This window comes from Hyaena hyaena, unplaced genomic scaffold (assembly GCF_003009895.1).
Source record: "Hyaena hyaena isolate Hyena2069 unplaced genomic scaffold, ASM300989v1 scaffold_31, whole genome shotgun sequence".
Taxonomy (NCBI): domain Eukaryota; kingdom Metazoa; phylum Chordata; class Mammalia; order Carnivora; family Hyaenidae; genus Hyaena; species Hyaena hyaena.
The window spans coordinates 4,021-11,482 of NW_024080664.1; positions in this window are offsets into that span (position 1 = coordinate 4,021).

Genomic DNA, 7,462 nt, shown 5'->3' on the forward strand with positions numbered 1-7,462 from the left:
CTTACAGTTCACGTGCACACATATACACACATGCATGAGTTCGCATGTACATGTGTGCATATATACGTGCATTCAAGCATTCGCATGTGCACATATGTGTTCACACATGCACACATGCAGCCACACACATATACACATGGGTGCTTTCATGCACACATGTGCCCACAGACACACGTGCATGTATACACCTCCCCTTGGCACACCCAGCATGGAGCCTGGAGATCCTGCTGGAAGGTGCTGTGTTCCCAGTGAGTGGGAGGGGTGGATGGGGACAGGGTGAGCTCGAACCCCACCTGAGTTACGTTTCAATAAACCACTTGCAGTTGTTGGCATGGTGACCACGGCCAGCGGCAGTGCCTTGACGGCACCATGCGTGCCCTGACCTTCCCACGTGTTCTGATGGCTCCCCTGCTGCAGCCCAACTTCTCAGGGCCGGCCGCTGCCCAGACCCCGTGTCCCTTGGCAGCCCCCACCCCTCCCTGCTCCAGCCCCGTCTCTCCCCACCCCCACAGCTGGGGATGGCCTGTGTCCTCCCTGGTCGGGAAGGCACTTCTCTCTGCTGACGGTGCCTCTCAGGGACGATGCCACCTGGTACGGGCTCACCCGGCCCCCCAGGCGGAAGCCACTTGGTGAGGCCAGGATTAACATGTGCCCTTTCCCCAGAACGTCCACCCAGTGTGCCCTCTGCCTCCCTGGGCCCAGCCTGGTGCCTGCCCACACTCGTGTAGCATCCCTGGGCGACTTTGAAGCTCGAGTCCCAGAGGAGAGTCTGGTTCCAACCTGGGGGGCCAGGCAGGGGCTTGTCTGGCCGGCAGCAGCAGAAGGTGGAAGGTCTGACCTGCAGCTGACCAGACCCAGAGGGCCAGCGAGCAAGAAGCCCACACCTGGTGAGCAGCCAAGAACACTTGCTGTTTGCACCAGAGTTTGGGGATGAAAGGTGATGCCATGGGGCACAGTGACGCTGGGCTTCCTGGCTCAGCACAGAAGAGAGGTGGGGTGGGGAGACAGGTGTCCCGAGGTCACTGCTCAAAGCTCACAGCAAGCTGGCCACACAGCTAGAAAGGCCAGGCTCATGTGGGTCCAGAAAACAGAAACAGACATTTGTAAAGAGCCGTGTCCAGAAGAGAGGGCAGCAGGGGCAGCAGACCCCTCCCCTCCGGGGACCGGAGTCAGGCTCTGCGCTGACGGTGGGGCCTGCTTGGGGTTCCCTCTCCATCTCCCCCCTGTCCCTCCCCCCTTGTGTGCACGTGCTCTCTGTCTCTTTCTGTCTCTCTCTCCTTTTCTCTCTCTCTCAAAAATAAATAAAATAATTTTTTTAGGGGCGCCTGGGTGGCTCAGTCGGTTAAGCGTCCGACTCTAGCTTGGGTCATGATCTCGCGGTTCGTGGCTTCGAGCCCCGCGTCGGGCTCTGTGCTGAATGCCAGCTCAGAGCCTGGAGCCTGTTTCAGTCTGTGACTCCCTCTCTCTCTGACCCTCCCCTGCTCACGCTGTCTCTCTCTCTCTCTTAGAAATAAATAAAAATATTTAAATAATAATAATAATAATTTTTTTAGAAAGGAAATTCTCTTAACCAGAATGTAAGCCATCTATCAAAGCAAAGTCATCTTCCTTTGTTTCTGTGAATGTTTGGCATCTGAGAATTCTCAAAGCAAGAGTGGATCCTGGTTTCCACGTGGACAGAAATGACCCAGGACTTGACCCCGGCGGTGAGAGCAGGAGTTAGCAGCACCCAGCCTCTGGCCCCAGGCGCCGGGAGCGCCGCTCCCTTGTGGCGACAATGAAAATCATCTTCAGGCTTCTCCAGATGCCCCCTCCCCTGGGGCCACAGAGCCCTGGTTGAAAACTGCTGCTTGACCGCAGAATAACACAGAACTCTACTGTCAGATGATAAGATCTGCCCTTCGATGAAGAAATCAATACACTCACACCTGCACAGTCATACCTGTAAAAGTAATCAGGGAAAACTGCCCGCCACCCCCTCAGTGATTTAGTAAACTGCAAAGGGAAAAGCAGACTTTATTTGAGCACAGGTGCCCATAAACCCAGCTCGTCACTTGGGATAAGAAATCAGGTTAAATCCATCCCCCACACCTTACAGGGAAAGAAATTCCAAAAGCGCTGAGGTTTAATGACAGATGGAGATCATGAACATCCTAGAAGAAAACTGAGGACAAACATCTTCACTCTCGGAAGGAGGATGGCTTCACCAGCCGTGACCAATTGTGCAGACGTCACAGAGAGGCTGGGGAGCATGGGACGCCCAGGAAAGCTGTGTGGGACGTAGTCGCAGGTGAGGCCAGATGATGAGCGAGGAAACCATAGTAGTATTATGTTTAACTGGGAAGACATCTCCAGCAAAGATCACGGGGGCAGATAATTCGCCATCGCACCGGTGATAGTGGACGCTGCCCACGTCACACAGGGACCTGGTGCCTGGCTGTCCCTGACCGCACCATTCTCCCACCTCAAAGACCAGAGGCCGCAAGGCAGGGAAGAGGGTCTGTCTCCTCCAGGAGTCCTCTGCTCTGCCCCGTCCTGTGCCCCGTCCTGCTCACAGACACATGAGCAGGGCAAGGCCCCACGGGCACGGCCGGGAGGGACCGCAAGAGCCAGGTGCTCGGGGTGTGGGCAGTGCAGGCCCACAGAGGATGCAGCAGGGTGTCTGGGCAGGCCAGGGTCCCCACAGGACCCAGGGAACCAGCCAACCCAGGGGCAAAAGCATGTTCTCAGCGGAGAGGCAACGCCAGGCTGACCGTGGTAGCGCCTGACGCTTTAGTGATCTGGGGCAGGGTCTCATCCGCCAGTCCTCTGCCAGCCAGCATGCGGGGCTCCCGGCACCAGTTCCACGAGTGTGACCAGGTAGGAGAGACCCCAAGGCCTCGGTCCCAGCCCGAGCAGGGCCGGAGGCCCCAGAGCCCGCCCTCTGCAGCCGAGCCCATACTTGCTGGGAGAGCCCTTGGGTCTTCATCTTGCTCCCCGCTTGGCTCCCCCGCTAGGTATGTATTACGAGGCGATCCATCTTATTTATCAGTCAGTTTATGGCAGCTTAAAAAAACGTACCCAGATTGCCACAGGGCTGGTAATGAGAAATCTTTCCAACATCCATAGATTTTTATGTGCCTCACAGTTTCCTGTAGCAAGTAATAAAAAACGAAAAGCTATGTATAAATTTGGAAGTTCAAGATTGCCCCTTATCTAGTTTTGTTTTTAATTCTTTTACTTCTTATTCCTGTTTGCTTCACTTTGCTTATTCTAGATGCCAGCGTGTTTCTATTCGTGACCCACAAGTGAGAAAGCCAAGAGCTTATTCTCAGAATGGGAAAGTGTGTGGAAGGCCTCTCTCAGCCTCTATTTATCAGAAATAAAGGAAGATTTCTCAAAGAGACTATCTCTACCCATGAAGAGACCTCTGTTCCTCAGAAAGAGACAGCACACTTCCAAGCTGGGCTTTGAACTGGAATCCGGTGTAGACGACGCTCACAAGCTCAGCCCCAGAGCTGGGTCGATGGGGCCTCAGACCCGTGAGCTGCGCAAGGTCAGCCCCACAAGCACTAATTGCCCAGAACTTCTGCAAAGATAAGAAGCATAGTGGTGACGGGGTGGAAGCCACAGCCTGCTCCAGGACTGTCTGCCACCCCATTGTACTTCCACCTGGTCTGCACGTTGATTCCATGACTGCATTCCCATTCAGCGATGGTGATCATGATTTTCCCAGACATTCGTTTTCTGCCATTAGCACCTATCTCTACATCTTTGGCCAAACTCTAAGAATCTCCCAGGATCTTCCCGTTTAGGAGAATTATTCATAGTAATCATGTCCAGTCAATAGTCCACACTTAATTAACCAGCACTTAACCAAGAAAATCAGCTACTTATAACCAAAAGTGCACATAAACGAATATTCATGTTTGTTGGATAGAGAGGCAGATCAATGGATGGATGTTTGAATGGATGGTTGGATGATAAATGTATATATGAATGGATGGGTAGATAATAGATGGTGGCTAGATAGTGGATGGATGAGAAGATGGATGGATGGGTGGATGGATGGATGGATGGATGAATGGATACATGCATAAATGGATAAATAGATGGGTAGCGAGGTGGAAGCATGGATGGGTGAATTGACAGATGAATAGATACATGACTAGGCAGAAGAATGGGTGGGTAGGTGGATAATCAGATTGATGAAAGAACTTACCTCATAGTTCCAGAGCATACATGGAGTGGATGGCTCTTTTGGAAGCTGTCTTGACCTGTGTCTAAATCCCCTCTATCTCCTGCACCTGACAGTCTGGATGGTATTACTCTTTATCCTGAAACCACCCCAGAAACACCTATCATCAAGGCCGGACTCTATCTGTTCGCTGCTGTGAGGAACAGAACAGATCTTTAATAGGTCTGCACACCCTTGGCCTCCAGCCCTATTAAACTATCCTTGTACCTGGTAAAAGAAACCAAAGAAACCAGAAGACAATAAATAAGGAGGCAGATAAGTGTTAGTAAGGAGCTGGGTTTTGGGAAAAGTTCAAATCCCTAGAGGGTAGAAGACAAAGTGGACCCGGTTGGCAGTTTTGAGGGAATGGCCCATGGGGATCTCAGTTGTCAAGATGGACAGACAGGCTGGCCAGGTCAGTAGAGGTGGCCCACATGCAAACACATCTCCCTCCACAAAGGTGTGTGCCTGAGAGTCAGGACCGACCCCAGAGAGCGAGGGTCTGAGCAGTCTATCTCAAAAGGCCGAGCGTGGAGTGCAGGGCTGCAGGAAGCTGCGTGCCCACGGGAGGAGAGGAGAACCCGGCTTCCCCACAGCATGCCCCGCGGCTTGGGGGATGGCCCGTCGAGTCCACTACTGCCTTCATCTGAGCCCTTCCTCACAGAAACATGACTCAGTGAACTCCTAATTGCCAAGTCTGGATTTCTTAATTCATCTGGGAAAACTGAGGCAGCTCAGCTGCTCCGTGTGCACCTGCACCCTCCTGGCCTTTGCTGTTGCCTCTGTTCCTCTGTCTCCACGTTGGTCCTGATTTTTGTCAGATTAGGTGATAAGGTGTTGTCTCAGTCAGGAGAAAGTTTTATACATTTTTTTCCATTTTCTTAGTTGAGGTGTAATTCACATAACGGAAGTAACCGTTTTACAGCAAATAATTCAGTACGTTCAAAGTACTGTGCAACCTCCATTCCTGTCTCACTCAAGGCCATTCTCATGTGGGCAACTGCTTGGCCTCAGTACAGCGTCACTCCTGTGGGTCTTCTAGGCTTTGAGATTTCTAGAACACACTTCTAGGAACTTCTAGAACATGTTTCTAGAAGCTTCTAGAACACACATCTAGGAGCTTCTAGAACACACTTCTAAGAACTTTTAGAACACACTTGTAGGAGCAATAATAGCCCCACATAGCCCCACCTCTAAATAGCAGAAACCCTGAGGCAAGGGCCTACAGAGAAGACCCTGAACATCCATCATTGTGCAGAGTGGTGTGCAGGCAGAAAGCTGCAAAGTCCCCTAAAGGTGCAGCCTACACGGCAGTAAATTGGGTATTCAACAGAAAAGAAAAGCCCCATGGCACCTGGGGGGCTCAGTCGGTTGAGAGTCTGACTTCGGCTCAGGTCATGATCTCATGGTTCGTGGGTTCAAGCCCCGAATCGGGCTCTGTGCTGACAGCTCAGAGCCTGGAGCCTCTTTCAGATTCTCTGTCTCCCTCTCTCTGACACTCCCTTGCTCACACTGTCTCTGTCTCTCTCTCAGAAATAAATTTTTAAAAACATAAAAAAAAAAAAAAACAAGAAAAGAAAAGCCCCAAAGCCCATAGCTGGACCTGGAAGTCCACCGGGCACCATGCAGCAGCCCCTCTGGGAGCTGGGGCTGCCAGAGAAGTCTGCTGGGGCACAGACAAGGTCTGAGAAGGGCACAGCAGGGTGAAGGGACACCCAGACTCCCTTCCTGGGGCTCCTGTACCATCAGCTGTCAACACCCACTGAGACCTGAGTGACCACAGCACTGATCCAGGTGACCTGATCCTGTATCTTCTATCTTCAGTTCCCGGCCCCTGCTAATCACAGCTGCTTAAGGTGATGCTGCAAACAGGGAAGGCGAGGGGTAATTCTGCAAGCAGGGGGAGGAGGGGGGGTGTGATTCTACAAGCAGGGGGAGGAGAGGAGGAGGTAATTCTGCAAGCAGGGGGAGGAGGGGAGGGAGCAATTCTATAAGCAGGGGGAGGAGGGGGGACAATTCTATAAGCAGGGGGAGGAGGGGAGGGGGCAATTCTATAAGCAGGGGGAGGAGGGGAGGGGGTAATTCTATAAGCAGGGGGAGGAGGGGAGGGGGCAATTCTATAAGCAGGGGGAGGAGGGGGGTAATGCTGCAAGCAGGGGGAGGAGGCAGAGGGGAGGGAGGGTGCGGGAGACTTAGTGCCTTCCGAGCTCTTCAGGCTTCATGCGGTGGTTGAGCTCAAGGAAACACACGTGGTACACGCTGCAGACGCTTCCCAGACCAGGTCTCCGCTGTACGGAAGGTCGGGAGTGTCATCAGTGTTCAAGAGCAAGGCTGCAGTTTAGGTAAATATCCATTAAAAAGAGTCATTAACCTGATGAACCTGTTAGGGGGTGGGGTGTTGCTGGTATGATCACCCAGCGTGAGCTCCCGATAGGACGTGGGACTCTGGCTTACATCCCCAGTGGACAGACCTAAAGAACAAGAGCTGAATATGTCTTGAGCTCTCCTCAGGACCTTTGGGGAACCGCCTCCTTATGCTGAGGCTCATGTGGGCCATTAAAATATAGAGCAGGTCAGTTATAATGTCAGGAACTGGGATTATCCACACGGACAAAAGGAGCCACGACGTAAGATCAAGGAGGTTGAGTAAAGCCTGTGACCTTGAACTCACCACGTGCTCGGGTAAGAGGGAGAGCAGGTGCTTGCCCGCTCTGCTCACTGGAAAGGCTCAGAGCAATGCCACCGAGGAGGGAGCGTGGGCTCCACACCCAGACGGTGGTCTCCAAGCTTCCCACCCAGAAGAACCAGACTCTGCGCACCACTAACAGAGGTCTGTGGTCTGTGGCCGGAAACTTGCAGGAGGGTTGTGGAAACGTCCTGTCCCTGCAGAAGCAGGAAGCTCAGGGACAGGACGGGAAGCCAGCCGGCTCGGACACCAGAGCCCGGAGCCCGGGAGCACGCTACACCCATCACTCCTCACCCAGAGGGAGCAAGGGGGGAAGGGGCTTTTCCACAGCCTTCGTAAGCAACTGCCTCAAGGTAACCAAGTCATTGAGAAGGAGACGTTTCTCTTTCTAAAAGAGTAGCTCGTAGTGATGGGGCTGTAAAGTCTGCATTCTCAGCCCTGGACAGCGCTGCACCCAGGTCACCACGTCACCGGCTGCTGACGTCTCCCACAGGGAGGCCACCAGGCATGCACACCAGCACCGCGTGTGCAGTCTGAAAGCCTCTGCATGTAAACTACCG